Source organism: Epinephelus moara, chromosome 12, assembly GCF_006386435.1.
Source record: "Epinephelus moara isolate mb chromosome 12, YSFRI_EMoa_1.0, whole genome shotgun sequence".
NCBI lineage: Eukaryota > Metazoa > Chordata > Actinopteri > Perciformes > Serranidae > Epinephelus > Epinephelus moara.
Window position 1 is genome coordinate 33811280 of NC_065517.1, and position 14921 is coordinate 33826200.

General features: G+C 41.4%; 1 protein-coding gene across 1 annotated transcript in view; it reads left to right on the forward strand.

The window, feature by feature from the left end:
* The window catches only part of nmbr (neuromedin B receptor), an 82350-nt gene that overhangs the window by 26620 nt on the left and 40809 nt on the right, over positions 1-14921 (forward strand). The window lies entirely within an intron of this gene.

The following is a 14921-nucleotide window of genomic DNA, read 5'->3' on the forward strand; positions in this document are numbered from 1 at the left end:
TGTGTAAACTGTTCGCAGACGGAAATTTACGTGCGTGTCCGCATTCATCAGTATTTTAGTAGCTCCGATCTTTTCGTAGCTACTAACAAAATCTACTCCTGCTCCTGACCACTCGTAGTGCTTGTGTAAATTTAGTAAGGCACAGAAATATTGCTTTTCACTATTGGAAATTACAATTTTAATTCATATTGCGCTCTGTTATGTACAAAATACACAGATGCCTTTGAAACACGTAATAATCTAAACATGACAAAATATTAAAAATATAACACATTTAGTTAAATTAGTTGGCAATTAGCAGATTTAAGATCCAGATGAGGTTCATAATTGTGAATTATCTATGTAAATCGACTCAGTAGATTACACGTTGAATGATGATAATAAAAATATCCGTAAGGACAGCCGGATCACAGCCTCTTCGGCCTCGGTGCCTGGGTTCAGCAGGGGCAGCAGGAGCAGCAGGTGGTGGAGCCACGAAGGAGCACGCGCCAGCTGAAAGAATTATTTGAGACAACACGTTTTTTTTGTTTGTTTGTTTGGTTTTTGTGGCTTTTTGATCATTTGAATGAATAAATCTGATTTGAAAAATGTTTAATTTACATTGTATAAAACAGAGCTTTAGGCTGTCAAGATTCAAATAATTTGAAGACGATGCATACAAACTGCTGTAGGCTATATGTTATCCGTATCATTTGTTAAAATAAATGTTAAATAGCTCTACATTCTGACAGCCATCACTGATTTTATCTATTACGCACAAAACATCTCTGGTTTCCTGTTCCCACTTCATTCAAAACCCCACAAATGAATCTTCTGTTTGTTTGGTGACCGCTGTATTTTTTGTGTGTGCTTATGCGTTTCTTTGCCTCTCTAAGATATGTTCTAAACGACTGGTACGAAGTCGCAGGCTTTAAACCCTGTGTGGGTGGGAACCTTTGCAGAGTCGTAGGGGTCACATGTGAGCTCTTAGTTTCAGAGTTGTTAAGGCCACCATGTGAGTTGTTAGGGTCAGGTGGGACCGGGGGTGAACGGGTGTGAAGTCCTCTGGGGAGGGATCCCAAGACTGCATTGTAGGTGGGGGATAAGATAAATTCAACGTAACTCAACGTAACATGTGGTGAGTAGTTGATATACACTATATTCTGCCACACTTGGGCTACTCTGTGATGGTAACTCTTCACAACTCTTGATGATAGGCTAAACTCTTTCTCTCATTTCACACAATGGCACTTTGACAACTGCAGCTGCAGGCGAACGTGGGCAATACAACAGAACTGGTCATTAACACATCAAACACACCCCACACTGGACTGAACCCCCCCACCCCATCCACAGCAAGACAGTGGAACAGGTGAGGAGATCATAGACAGTTAACTCCGTCATGATCAACAAATTACTGACATGCATAATTGATCCCAGCAAAAACCACATGTCGTCTCTAAACTCAGAGTGCTGTCTGTTCCCCCGCCTCCTATTGTTGCGTTACAAAAGCACAATCCAACCCATCCTGCTGCTTCATCACCCTGTCAACCATCTCCAACAGAAACCTGTGGGTACTGCCTCCAAAGTCATCTGCCTTCCCACACTGGGTCTATCAGATATGAACCTCCGGCATGCCTCATTCACAATAGCAAATGACAATGATCACCCACTCAGTCAACACTTAACATTACTCCATCTGGTTGGAGATACGGGACTCTTAAATGGAAAAGAGCTTGTTTAAGCAGAGTTTTGTTTCTTCAGCATCAGCAGCCCTCAACAATCTGCCTCGCTGGCTCTGTAACGAGCTGAGATGATCATGCATTCGAGGAGATTTGAAGTGAGATTCTTTCCCAGTCTTGCTTGATATCTGACTTCAGTGTCTGAACAGTCTGGGGTTGACGCTTGTTGTTCCACACATGTTCAGTGGGAGACAGGTGTGGACAGGACGGAGCTGAGTGTCAGGTGACACCATCAGCCGGCTTGAGTCGAGCTCAGACCGGCCAGTTCACACTGCTGACACTTTTCTCTGCAACGTTCTAAAACGGTTTTGTCTCGTCGCCGATCTTTGGTCTGAAAGCGATTTCTTTAGATTGTCTGAAGCTTTTGATGATATTATGGATTGTAGATGTGCGTTGAGAAACATTGTTCTTAAACTGTTGGACAGTTTGTCTATGCAGTTTTTGACAAAGTGACTGTCTTGCTTGTAAACTACTAAGCCATTGGAGGATGCCCCGTTAGGCTGCTCTCAGCCCTAGAGTCGTCTCCTTTGGTCTCATGTTGTTCCAAAGCTGCATAATTGCCTAGAGTTGGTTTGTGTTCTCATGGCAGCATTTACAAGCGGACCAGATCAAATGCCTTGTGTGAGAAAGCTGCTCTTGATTGGTCAGAATTTCCATGTGGGAAAAATCCAGGAAGTAAAGCAAACGTTGAAGAAGAGTACACTTGCAAGATAAATGTGACACTTTCTAATGTCACAATGGAGGGACAACTACGCAGGTTGATTTTAGCGCTGCTCATCGTGGACTATATTGCTGTCATTGTTCATTTTAGTCAAACCATACAGTTTGAAAACGAGGCGCGGCTCCAACTAGAAAACAATGTTTTGATGCATTGGATGTGCTGAATGTGCATATTAAGGCAGTACAGGAGGAGGTGCACATTAATAATCCTCCAGGACTGTAACATGCTCATGTTTAACCCAAACAATGTGTCATGTGACTGCAGTTGGTTCAGATCCAGGTCGGAACACCTTCTCACCACAAATGAACCGCTCCAGAGTTCCTTTGTAACCGGACTGAGACCACCTCTTCAAGAAGGTCTCAGTCCGGTTGTTTTGGTGTGATTGCTGTGTCCACACCTGCACAAACGAACCGCACTGAGGGGGCAAACAAACTTGAGTTTGATTGAACTGTACCAGACAGGGCAGGTGTGAAAGCAGCCTAAATTTGTTACCAATGAACCAGTTTGTTGAGAATTCCACATCTTTCCCCGTCTTTTGTTTTGTTTTCTTCCAACTTTTTTGGAGCATGTTGCAGACATCAAATTCAAAAACAGTGTTTATTTTACAAAAAACAATAAAGTTGATCAGTTTGAACATTAAATACCTTGTTGTTGTCGTACTGTATTCAGTTTAATATAAGGTTTACAAATCATCGCATTCTGTTCTCATTTGTTTTACAGTGTCCCAACTTTTTTAGCATCAGGGTGTGTGTTGTACGTTTGTGTGTACTGGAGACAAATATCCCTGTGGGACAATAAATCTAAATTAAACATTGACAGAGGTTTGAATCTAACAGGTGTGCTGAACAGAAGCTTTCAGGAGGTGACCCTTTTCATTCACCTCCTGATCATGTTTTTTTTTGTACATAAACGCTCAAGGTTCCATCTTTGTGTTTCTGTGTTGTATTCACTGTCCTCATGAATCATACTGGATAATGATGAGGTTACGAGTGTATGAGTATGCACACACACACAAACCGAAGGCCATGTCACCTGCACACACACATTATTCACGACTTTGTTTCTGTGTTGTCTGAATGAAAAATGGAGATGAGCTGCTCACTCATTAGTCCATTTCCCACTTTAACAGGTGCTAATGGGATCAGAGGCCAAATCTGTGATCCAGAAACAAACAAAAAGCATAGCAGAACTTAAATTATAAAAACTTCTCAACACCTCATTCATACCAGCCATTTATCACATTATTATCAGACCTGTGTACGATCTATACAGTCGTGGGCAAATTCACAGAGAATGGACTAAAGCTGCTGATAAATGCAGCTGGAGCCGAGTGGGCGACTGCTTACACTGCTGGAAAAAAAAAATAGAAAAGAAAGGAAAGGGAAAGAAAGCAAACTGACCTTTAAAAAAAATAATTGAAAGGTGCGTGAGGGAGACATGGATCAAGAGAGGAAAGGTGGGGTGCCCACAGACATGGGCACTGGTTAAACAGGAAATCATTGAAACCAACAATGACTTGGTCCATCTCCCAATACTTTCTGACTTCCTGTCTGTGTCTCTCAGCCCTAAGCTCATTGGCTCCTACTGAAGATGTAAATCTTTAACAACACAAGTGTGTAGTTTCATCAGTAGTTCCCTAAAACAGCTGAAGGAGCACATTTATTGGGGACTATTTTCAGTTGCAGACTGGTGCAGAGTCGCAGGCTTTAAACTCCATGTGGGTGTGAAAGCTTAAGCCTGATTTATGGTCCTGCGGCGTACCTACGACGTACCTATGTCGTTGCCGTGCTGCGGCGTACCTACGACGTACCTATGTCGTTGCCGTGACGCCGTCATGAACCCTTCGAACTTCTCTGTCACTCCATTTCGTCGCGGTGCAATTCACCGCCAGAGTGGTAGGGGGCTGCGTTCCTTTCCTGAATGGTTATCGTCGTCTCTAGTTGATTCTTTGTTTAGCTCCCAGCTTTTCCGGTCACAGTGAACAATGGCGACAGAGAGAGAGAGAATCTTGCTGGAGTTGGAGTTGTTGGATGTCGAAGAAAGTATGTTAATACTGCAACATCTACATCGCAACAGAAGATGTTTAAAGATGGCGGGGATGGTGCAATCTGGAAATACGGAACCAGAAATGCGTTGCTACCAAGCAAACCAATCACAGCCCTCTCGGTCTGCGCTGGGTCTGCGTCGCCTCGACGTGTAGTTGCATTTTTTGGGAGGTGCACGTTAGGCTACACCGGGGGCTACGGCGAGCCTCCTGCGTAGCCACGTACCCTACGACGTAGGTACGTCGTTGATTAAACGCAGGACCATAAATCAGGCTTTACAGAGTCATTATTAGTCACTAAGATCACGTGAGCTCTTAGTTTCAGAGTCGTTAAGGTCAGATGTGAGTCGTTGGCCCACCTGGCCATCTTGTGTGTCATTAGGGTTAGATGGGTCCAGGTGTGAATGGGTGTTAGGTAGTCGATGGTCGTTGCAGTTTGATGTAGAGAGCCTCTTTCAAACCATCTTCCTTCTCTGGCCAAGATGTGCACATTGCTGTCCTCTAAGAATGCCTCTTGGATGAGAGGCGAAACGTCTTCAAGAAACTCAAGCAAGTCCAGTTGCCTACAATATAGCACTTATGATTATTGTGCATCCCTAGCTTAACATGGCTGGTACCAATGGATGCCTTAGGTCCTCTGGTTTAATATAATACCTGTCGCTTCAATTTAGCTTTAAAACTGAGCCTGAAACGGCAGGTTTTATGTAGTAGTAGTAGTAGCCTGATTTTTCCCTCAGGAGCATTGCAGTGATTTAAGTCAGGAAGTAAAGTGTTGTTCTTGATCCCATTTAAGGGTCGACCATTGACCTTTTCATGGCCCCCCCTTTGGTCTTGGGCCGGGATCATCTGTACCCTTTGACCCTCTCTGACGGCGGGCCTGCATGAACAGTCATGTTGCTATGGATACAGCTCAGGTCCAGGTTTACTGGCAGCTGACTGATAAGAGTGGACATTGTTTTTATAAAGTTAATGGTTGTGTTTGAATCTTCCAAAGCCTCAAACAGAGAGGAAATAAAAGGAAATGAAATCACGCAGTGTTTGTTTTTGTCTTCTCACGCTAAAATAATTCATCATACATCAACCTTGTTTACAAGAAATGACAATTACGTCTTTGTTCTGAGGGAAACAGAATCACTGCTGGGATCAGTGGCGGTGTATTTTACGGATTTGTTTCCTCATTTTGTCGATAAACTCACTCACTCAGAAAATAATTGCTTTTGCAATTTAGTAATATAGAAATTTCTATGAGAAAGTTCAACAACACGATCTGTAGATGAGGATGGCGTGAGCTGCAAACTCATAATTTGGGGAAATTGTCACTTTTCTGTTTCTCTTAAAGACATTTTAAATTTAAAGAGCGCAGATTGAAACATCATTCATTATTAATAATCCAGTAATAAGTGAGACAGTGTCAACTCTTGTTCTCATTATCTGGTTTTCTTTGGGTGCTTCCAGAACAATACATCCTTACACTGACCTCGTCATATATCGACGTTTGGTCATGGACCTTCCACGTCAAGATAAGACATGCAAGGTACCCTGGGTGTGTTGGTTGATGACGTTCTGGGACGCCGTGTCAACTTCAGCCTGTTACATGCATTGTCTGTTTTCAAAATACACTTGTGTTTTCACAGGAAGTGTACAGTTTGCATACAGTGTCTTTTAAAACCTTCAACAACACACACCGGCCTCCCAGGTGAAAGTTGGTGATTGTTGGACCCATCCACCACCCCTCCCATCTGCCCTACTTGTACATCGGCCCCCTTAAATTGCGTTGTTGTCCTGCTGCATTTCCCCATAACACCGCTGGGTGCTGTCATAGAGTAATGGTGACCGGCCGTGTGTCATGCCGACGTGAAAGGATGGCTTTTTTCGTCAGTGTCTGGCACCAGAGGTCACGACCAACCGCTAGTATTCGACAACTTCCGAGTGAGACGATGTTGCCCATAGAGTGGAAGCTTCTATTCTCACAGTCTAACATTAGAAAACAGCTAACACAAAGTTTCTATTAGTAATTTTTGTAAGTACAGGACTGAGATGACCTGTTCCAACAAGTATGATCAATGATGAGATATCTAGCTGCTGTTTTACATTCAGTCCTGGTTCAGTCTTGGGAGGGTTGCAAATAGAAGAAGTGAAGCAGCAGTTTTATTCCAAAAGGCCTGCACCATTATTCTGAACCTTTGGACAGATGCAGACAGATGATGCTGGCCCTGGAATAGAGGTACACCGTGCAGCTTTTCAGCTCATAAATCTCTGCTCAGTCTTTACTGGTGTGTTTTGTATTGTAATGTAATGTGTGAAATGGAAGTTGCTTCAAAAGGTCTGTGCTTGTCCAGTTTGGTCTCTGAGATCCAATGGAGGCAATACTCTGTGGCACGCAACGATATTTTAGATTACAGCATTCTTCTAAATTTGTGTCAACAGTTTGTGTTTGTCTCCTTCCTGTTTCAACATGACAATGCCCCCGTGCACAAAACCAGCTCCTTAAAGAAACCATTTTCACAGTTTGGGGTGGAGGACGTTGACAGAGCTCTGACCCCAACGGTCCGTGTACTTCGTGGCCATTCATTTTTCGTTTCGAAATAACAAATTGAAACATGGAAAACCAACCATTATCCGTTTTTTGTGCTGAAATGACCAAACGAAAAAGAAAAAAAATTATGCGTCTCCCGTTTTTTATTTGATAATAAAGAAAAGAAAAACGGAAAACGAATCGTTATTCATTATCCGTTATCCGATATCCAATTTAATTTGGGAATTTAAAAATACCCTGTGGGAAACTCCTTTCTCTATTTTTTGTAAGTTTCTTCTCTGTGACCAGTAAGTTGCATTCATGTGGTGTCGGAATAATCGGAAAACTGACTTTCCGACTGGGAAAATACACATTACACATTACATGTCCGCAAAAAATGATGTGCAATACATGAGTTAATAAAAAGTTTTATTACCATGGACCAAACGTTCCTTTTCGTTTCCTTTCCTTTCTGTGAAAGTGACATCAATTTCAGTCAAGTCGGCAACTCCTGTTCAAAAATGATCTACGAGTTGTTTTTCCAACATGAGCGGACGTTCATGTGTATTTTCCCAGTCTGAAAGTCATTTTTCCGATTATTCCAACATCACTTGAATGCAACTTACTGAAGAAGAAACAAACAAAAAACAGAGAAAGGAGTTTCCCACAGGGTTTTTTTAAATTCCCAAATTAAATCGGATAACAGATAATGGATAACAATTCGTTTTCCATTTTTCTTTTCTTTATTATCAAATAAAAAACGGGAGACAGATCGTTTTTTTCCTTTTTCCTTTGGTCATTTCAAAACAAAAAACGGATAATGGTTGGTTTTCTGTGTTTCATTCAAAACAAAAAACGGATAATGGTTGGTTTTCTGTGTTTCAATTTGTTATTTCGAAACGAAAAACTAATGGCCGCGAAGTACACGGACCCCCAACCCCATCCAACACCTTTAGAAAGAACTGGCGTGACTGTGAGTCAGACCTGATCACCAACATCAGTGCTGATATTGTGGTGTCTGAATGGGAGTAAATCTGTGCAGCTGGGGAGACAGAACCCAGGAGAGTGGAGTTAGAGCACATATTAACCTCCTGAGACCCCGCGTCCTCATTGAGGACATTACATTCTGGGTTTGCTGCACCTTATAACTCATTTAGCTTAACTTAGACCTGTTGTCCTCATTCATGGACTTTTTTTTTGCCATCTGGTTCCAAAAGCACAACACATTAATCCATGTACAAAACCTTGGCCATGTCATGGATCCAGACTCAAAAGTGGACAAGGTCCAAAACCTGATCAGGTTTTATGGTTGAAACTTGTTTATCCACGCTTAACCCTTTCAGAACGGACCTCCTGTGGAAGGCTGAGGAAGATCATTGTTTGCATGATCCTCTTTTAATGAATCTACAATAAGAACCATAACAGTTAGAGGATGCCAGAGGAACAAATGAGCACCGTTGCACTCTGCTCATAAAAATGAATGAATAATTCAAATAACCTATGGAGCATTAGGAAATCTTTTCTTTATGTCTCTACATTTAAAAACTTTGAAATCATCATTTTCTATGTTTTTATTTGTAAAAGCTAAGAAAAAACATCCAATTTTGTATTTTTTATGACACATTTTCAATACTTTGATTGATGATTGATGGTTTATTGACTAACATAACCTTTTAGCTGAGGTTGTACAGATTTTACGGATATAAAGCATTTGAAGATACTCCAATAAATGACATCATAATAAGCAAACATTGCAAACTAGGCAGCGGTGGACCATTTCTGTTGCAGAGTTTAAAGTGTTGATAAAGATTGTGGTTTGATATGGTAAACTGATTTGACTTATTTTAGCGATAGTAACAAGCTAAGATACTGATAATTAGGAAGTTCTCATTTGACGCCATTGGGACTTTGTTATTGTAGTATTGCAGTATTACTTTCTTTGACAAACAGCACCATCAGTTATATTAATTAGTGCAGGTGCCTCCCTGGAGTGCAGCAGGCCACAGTGAATAAGGTGTTTCTGAAAACACCATCAAATATGGATTGAAGCAGAATATTTCATTAGATTAAAACATGATAAGAAGCTGTGCCGGTGACACGACGCTGTACTAGCTTAAAGACACATGTTAAGTTTGCAGATAGTAGCTAAATCTGTGTCAGGGATGCTTACGATCTTTGGCACAAGATCGTTGCCACCGTTATTGCTCATTCTTGTTGTAAATCTCTGGCAACATTTGCTGCAGACTTTCGTCACAGTTTCAGTCTCACCAGCTGAAAAACACCTTCATCACTGAGTCAGCCTGGACTGTGTGTGCCAAATGTTACCGCCTGGGGACTAAATGTAAAACTCTCAGCTCCTGCATGTCATAAATAATCAATAACGACACTGCAATGATGTAAGATTCATGTGTGAGGAGTGGATGACGGAGAGTGAGGTGCAGTCCACTCTCAGGCTGAGTGAAATACTGGACTGATCCGAACTCGCCGTGACCTTGTTTGTGTCTCTGAATAAAATAAAGCAGGAAGAGAAAGACTCGTTTTTCAGGATGAGTAATCAAAATGTAATCTGACAGAAGATGAGATATCCTGGTGGAAATACAAGATCCAGTCATGTAAGCGTCTCTGTAAAACAGTCAGAGTTACGTAAACTCAGTTTAACATCCTGACAGTTTCATACAAACATCAGCAGGATGAAAGAGGCTCCGTATCACATTTATACACAAATTACGCTGCGGAGTGCGTCAACATCTCTGCAACATGAGCATTACCGTCATAAAGTTTGTAATCAGCTGTATATTGATTGATTTTTCTTCTTTCCTTCAATAACAACCATTGCTACAGAGATAAAAACAGAATAAACTAGACACCAAATGTTTTATTTACATTTCAAAAGAAGAATGAAATGATTCAGACTTCCATTTAGTCGACGCCTTCACAGTCTTTATTGAACCATAATGGTGCGCCTGGCCTCTGAATATTGAGTCAGTGTATTTTTCTTTGGGCAGTGGACTCAGTGGTTAGATTAAAGAGGTTTAAACTGGGATTTGTTTGGCTGATATTCCAACAGTGCTAATCGGAGACTAACCTTCTGTTTCTGTGGTGGAGCTTGAAGAGGAGCTTTGCTAAACTTAATTCCAGCTTGTTAGAGGAATTATTGGAACATGTTCCTGTATAAATAAAACATATTTGAGCCTAATAATGAAGATAACACAGTCCATTTAGTCTAAATTAGCCTGTCAACATTATTAATAGGTCTTAATGATGTTCATTAATATGTTTTATCACAAGGTGGCTTCTCTGCATTCTGCTAATTATTATGTATTTCACACCAGAGCAGCCTAAACACACAAAGTCCAAAATCGCGATGAGTGGTGACAAGTCATGTCATGCCGTTTTTCGACGGGAAAAGTTAAAGGATTACTCGTGATCTTATGCGGAGCTGTTAGCGTGGACTTAGCTCTTTTATAAAAGGTAAGAGTCTCACTCCTACCACTATTTTTGGCTGAGATATACCATCAAAAAACAACATCAGCTATCACAATCACACCTGATTTCAATAAGGTACAATGTTTGAAGCTGGCTGAGTGTACAATGTTTGAAGCTGGCTGAGTGTTGTTTGATCACTGATAGTACTGTTTTGAAGCTGAGTGACGGACTTGTCATTTGGAGCTCCGCCTGGATCTTTTCATGGAAAAAACACTGTAGAATGGTCATACTTTGAGCAATCCTCTTCAAATTTGAAACAAATGTTCATTGATAGTGTGCCTACAGCCCCATAGTGTCATTTACCTGCTCAGATGAAGCCACAGACAGTTATTCATCCTGAAAAACATTTTATATTTTATTTTAGGCGAAATCTTCAATTTTTTACTGACTTCAGAGGCCCATTACTCTGTCTCTGTATCACCTAGCGTGTTTCTGACACTTTCACAAGAAACTTCAGAGAGTTTTCTTTCTGGCAAGACCTCATGCATGCATGTAGTCAGAGCGTTTCAGAAGCTACAGTCATTTTAATTTGGGTATGTCATTTTAGGCGTTTTTGCTACAAAATGGGGGTGGAGTACAAGAGGTTAAATTCTCCCCCCCCTCCCCCAAGACTGTTCCTTTTTTTGCATTTAGAATCTATAGCTGGCCAAGCTGGGGGAACTCAAGACTAGCCACCGCCATTGAAGTCCAGCAAAAATTAGAGGAAAAGGCACCAGGCTGTAGATGTATGAGTCAATACACATTATTGATGACGAAATGTTAAAGCATTTTTTTTTTTAAAAATTCAGTGCAAAGACTTCACTTTTTTTTTTTTTTTTTTTTACAGCTGGAGAATGTAAAAATGTCTTTAAGCCTACAACAACGATACATGAAAATTAAAATTTTAAAAAAGACTTGGTATTCATTTTTATAATTCTTTGTTAAAGCCACGGGGAGCCACTGGAGAGCGGCTAAAGACCCACATGTGACTTTAGAGCCACAGGTTTCCTACCTGTTTCCTTCCTGGTTGCACAGTTGTCAGCACAGTAACCTTGCCCGTCTCATTCTTGTGAACATGATATCTCAAAACACTTTTCTGGCCATAACTCAGCGTCATATCTCAGGAACAGAAGGCGGAGACATTTGGTCAGATACTGAATTGGTGACTCTAATCTTGAGACTGTGCTGATTGTATAGATCTTCTGTGCTGCTGGTTTGAAGATATGTGTGAAGTTAGAATTTGTAGTGTCTCTGCAGCATATTTGAGGCATTGTCAGCTGTCATGGCTACTTATGACTCTAGACAGACACAGATTTTAACTGTAAATGCCACTTGACTGGTCTGCGGAGGCATACCACTGATCTTTTCCTGATCATAAAGTATTTTTTGTGCCTGAACATAGTTCGACTTATCTGCTATGTAAAATGTACAAAGGTAAGGTATCTGTGGTTTGCAGAAACATACAATGTCAATATTTATTCTTTTATCCAGCATTTCGTCCATATACAAGACAAACCCTTCATGGTAAATAACTATTTGTAATATACTCTGTACGAGCCAAAAGCATCAAAGACCATTCCAACATGGCCTCACTCTGAAGTCATCGAATACCGGTGCTTGGTCGGTGACAAAAGAAACCCTGTCCTTTCATGTTGGCATGGAAGGATGGCTTATTATTATTATTGTTAAATGGTGCCCAGTGTTGTGTCAGGGGGAAACACGGCGGGATGACAGTTAAGAGGGCGGAAAGGGTGGTTGAAGGGTCTAGCGACCACCAGCTCATCCAGGAGGTTGGTGTTCGCCTCCTGTAAGATTGTAAAACCAAACTCTGTTTTCTTTACGTCACTGAGGTTAAAAATCTATTTTATCTTTCTTTTCTCTGAGCCAAGACAACAAGAGTTACCAAAAAAAAAAGAAGTTTAACCACAAACTTCCATTAAAACAGATAAAACATGAGGAGAATACTCAAGTGTCACACAGATGTGATCAAAATTTGAGTCTTCTGGCTGACTCAAGAGTAACCTCCTGTGGGTTTTCCTTTTTATACTGCATGTATCCATCGATTAGCTGAGCAGACGGCTGTCCCTCTGTGGTATGAATGAACCCAGCGCCCCCGCCCAGCTCAATCACTGATGTCTGTCTAATGAGGAATTTAAAATGCAGCTACACATAAAAAATAATTATGGTGAGAGTGACAGAGTTCCATTGTTTTCTGTCTTTGTCCTCCAGTCTGCAGCCGTCCGACACCCTGCTGGAGTTTCTCATTAACTAACAAAGAGCCAGGAGCCACTAATGCTGTCAAGAGAAAATTGATATCATTATTAGATGATTTATGTTTGTGTTCAGTCCAGAAAATCTCAAAGGGCTCATTTCATAATGGTTTTTACTCTTTTATTCATGCGGCAGCCTTTTGAGGTCCAATTTAATCTGTTTATTCATAGATCCATGTCCAAATGTAGCCACCTCAGTGTGTGTGTGTGTGTGTGTGTGTGTGTGCTGGAGAATTTGGAGAAGACGTGTGTTTCTCCTGGTAGCTTTGGGAGGTGGAAGGTTGCAGGTAGGAGATGATGAGGGTTCAGAATTGCTGCTGCACAACACAGCAGTCAGGCTGCTCTCAAATGTTTCATATGTTTGCCTATGAAAAGCATTGAACCCTAATTCATACATATTTAAAGGGTGCGATCATGTGACCAACGCACTGACGGCTAAAACAAGGTAGCAGGTGTGAGGAGGCAGGCTGGGGCGGTGGATGGGTCACAATAAACTAGATCTGTGTGCAGGACTCTCTCTGGAGTTGCATGATCGGATCCAAACTTTGAGTGAACTTTGAGTCATGTTAAGGTTTGACCTCACCATGTTTCTTTTCATAAACGTAATCTCCGTAACTTTACTGCCGGGGATTATTGGCCCCATTAAAAGATATCACATTTGGCCCTTAAAGGGATAGTGCACCCAAAAATGAAAATTCAGCCATTATCTACTCACCTATATGCCGAGGGAGGCTCTAACTGCTTCTCTGTGGACCGCGCTCACGTGTGTGCGCTTGCGCGAGACCGTGAGACATGGGCACCGCCTTCACGTGTGTTCACGTGCTTTCGCTGGTCTCGCGTGCAAGCGCGCACACGTGAGCGCGGTCCACAGAGAGGCAGTTAGAGCTACAGGCTACAATGAAGCTAAAAACAGAGTTCAAATTACGTTTTTCCAAACAACTTTTTATGTCGGGGCTTCAGGACACTTGGATCACTACGGACGAGCAGTATGGAGATATTTAGTGGTTTCAATTATGTGTTCTTGGATGTTTGAATCTGGGGTGCCATCAGCCTCCATTAGGTGGAGTTGTGCTGCTACCCACTCCCCCCTCGGATCTCCGCAAGTGTTGTGAGGACTCTAAACTTCACCTGAGCCTCCCTCGGCATGAGGGTGAGTAGATAATGGCTGAATTTTCATTTTTGGGTGCACTATCCCTTTAAGGCCCTTCATAATCAAGCCTCTTCGTACCTGTCTGAACTCCTACGTATCTACACACCCTCCCGTACTCTTAGAGCAGGGGTCAGCTACCTTTAGTATCAAAAGAGCTATTTTTGGCTGAAAAAAGAATTTAAAAAAATATGTCAGGAGCTGCGAAATATATTTGAGCCTCATAATTAAGGCAACACAGCCTCTTAAGTTGAATTAAGCCTATCAATCATACTAATAGATCTACATAAGCATTCATTAATATATTTTAGCACAAGGTACCAAGCTGTGGGCTGTTTTTGATTATTTGGTACTTTGCTTTTATCATCAACGCTGCAAAGTTAAACAATTACCCATTCCCTTTTTGGATTTGGAATCCATAGCTAGCCCATCTAGGAAGACGCAAGATCACTTCAGCCATTGCTTGTAATGTTTTACGAGGAAATGGTGCCAGATCAGACCAGACGCACATTTTAGTTGATGAAATGTTAAATTTTTTTCTCGTTGTACAGGCTATGCATTTTTACATTTGAAGAATATAAGAATCACTTTTAGCCTACAACAATCAATGACAATTAAAATGTATAATTTTCTGTCAAAGCTACAGACGAGGGGCTAAAGAGCTGCAGGTTGCTGACTGACCCCTGTCTTACATTCTCTTCTGCAATCCAACTCACATCACCATCTACACACTTCTAGATCCTTCAGACATCCTGACCCTCATGTCTGGAACTCTCTCCAATAAGACATTCACAACATTGACTTCCTTTACTCTTCAAATCCTTCAAACGGTGTCTTGTATGGCGCTCTTGAATGCTTGAAAAGGTGTTTATAAATAAAGTGCATTATTATCATTTTTATTATTATCTGGTTATTACTCACCTGCTGCAGCAGTTCTCCAACTGACCCTGCGCGTAGTCACTACAGTACATCACAGAGCTTCAAGAAAGTGTATGGAGCATACATGTCACATCCTGTGTCTGATGTTCCCTTCCTCCT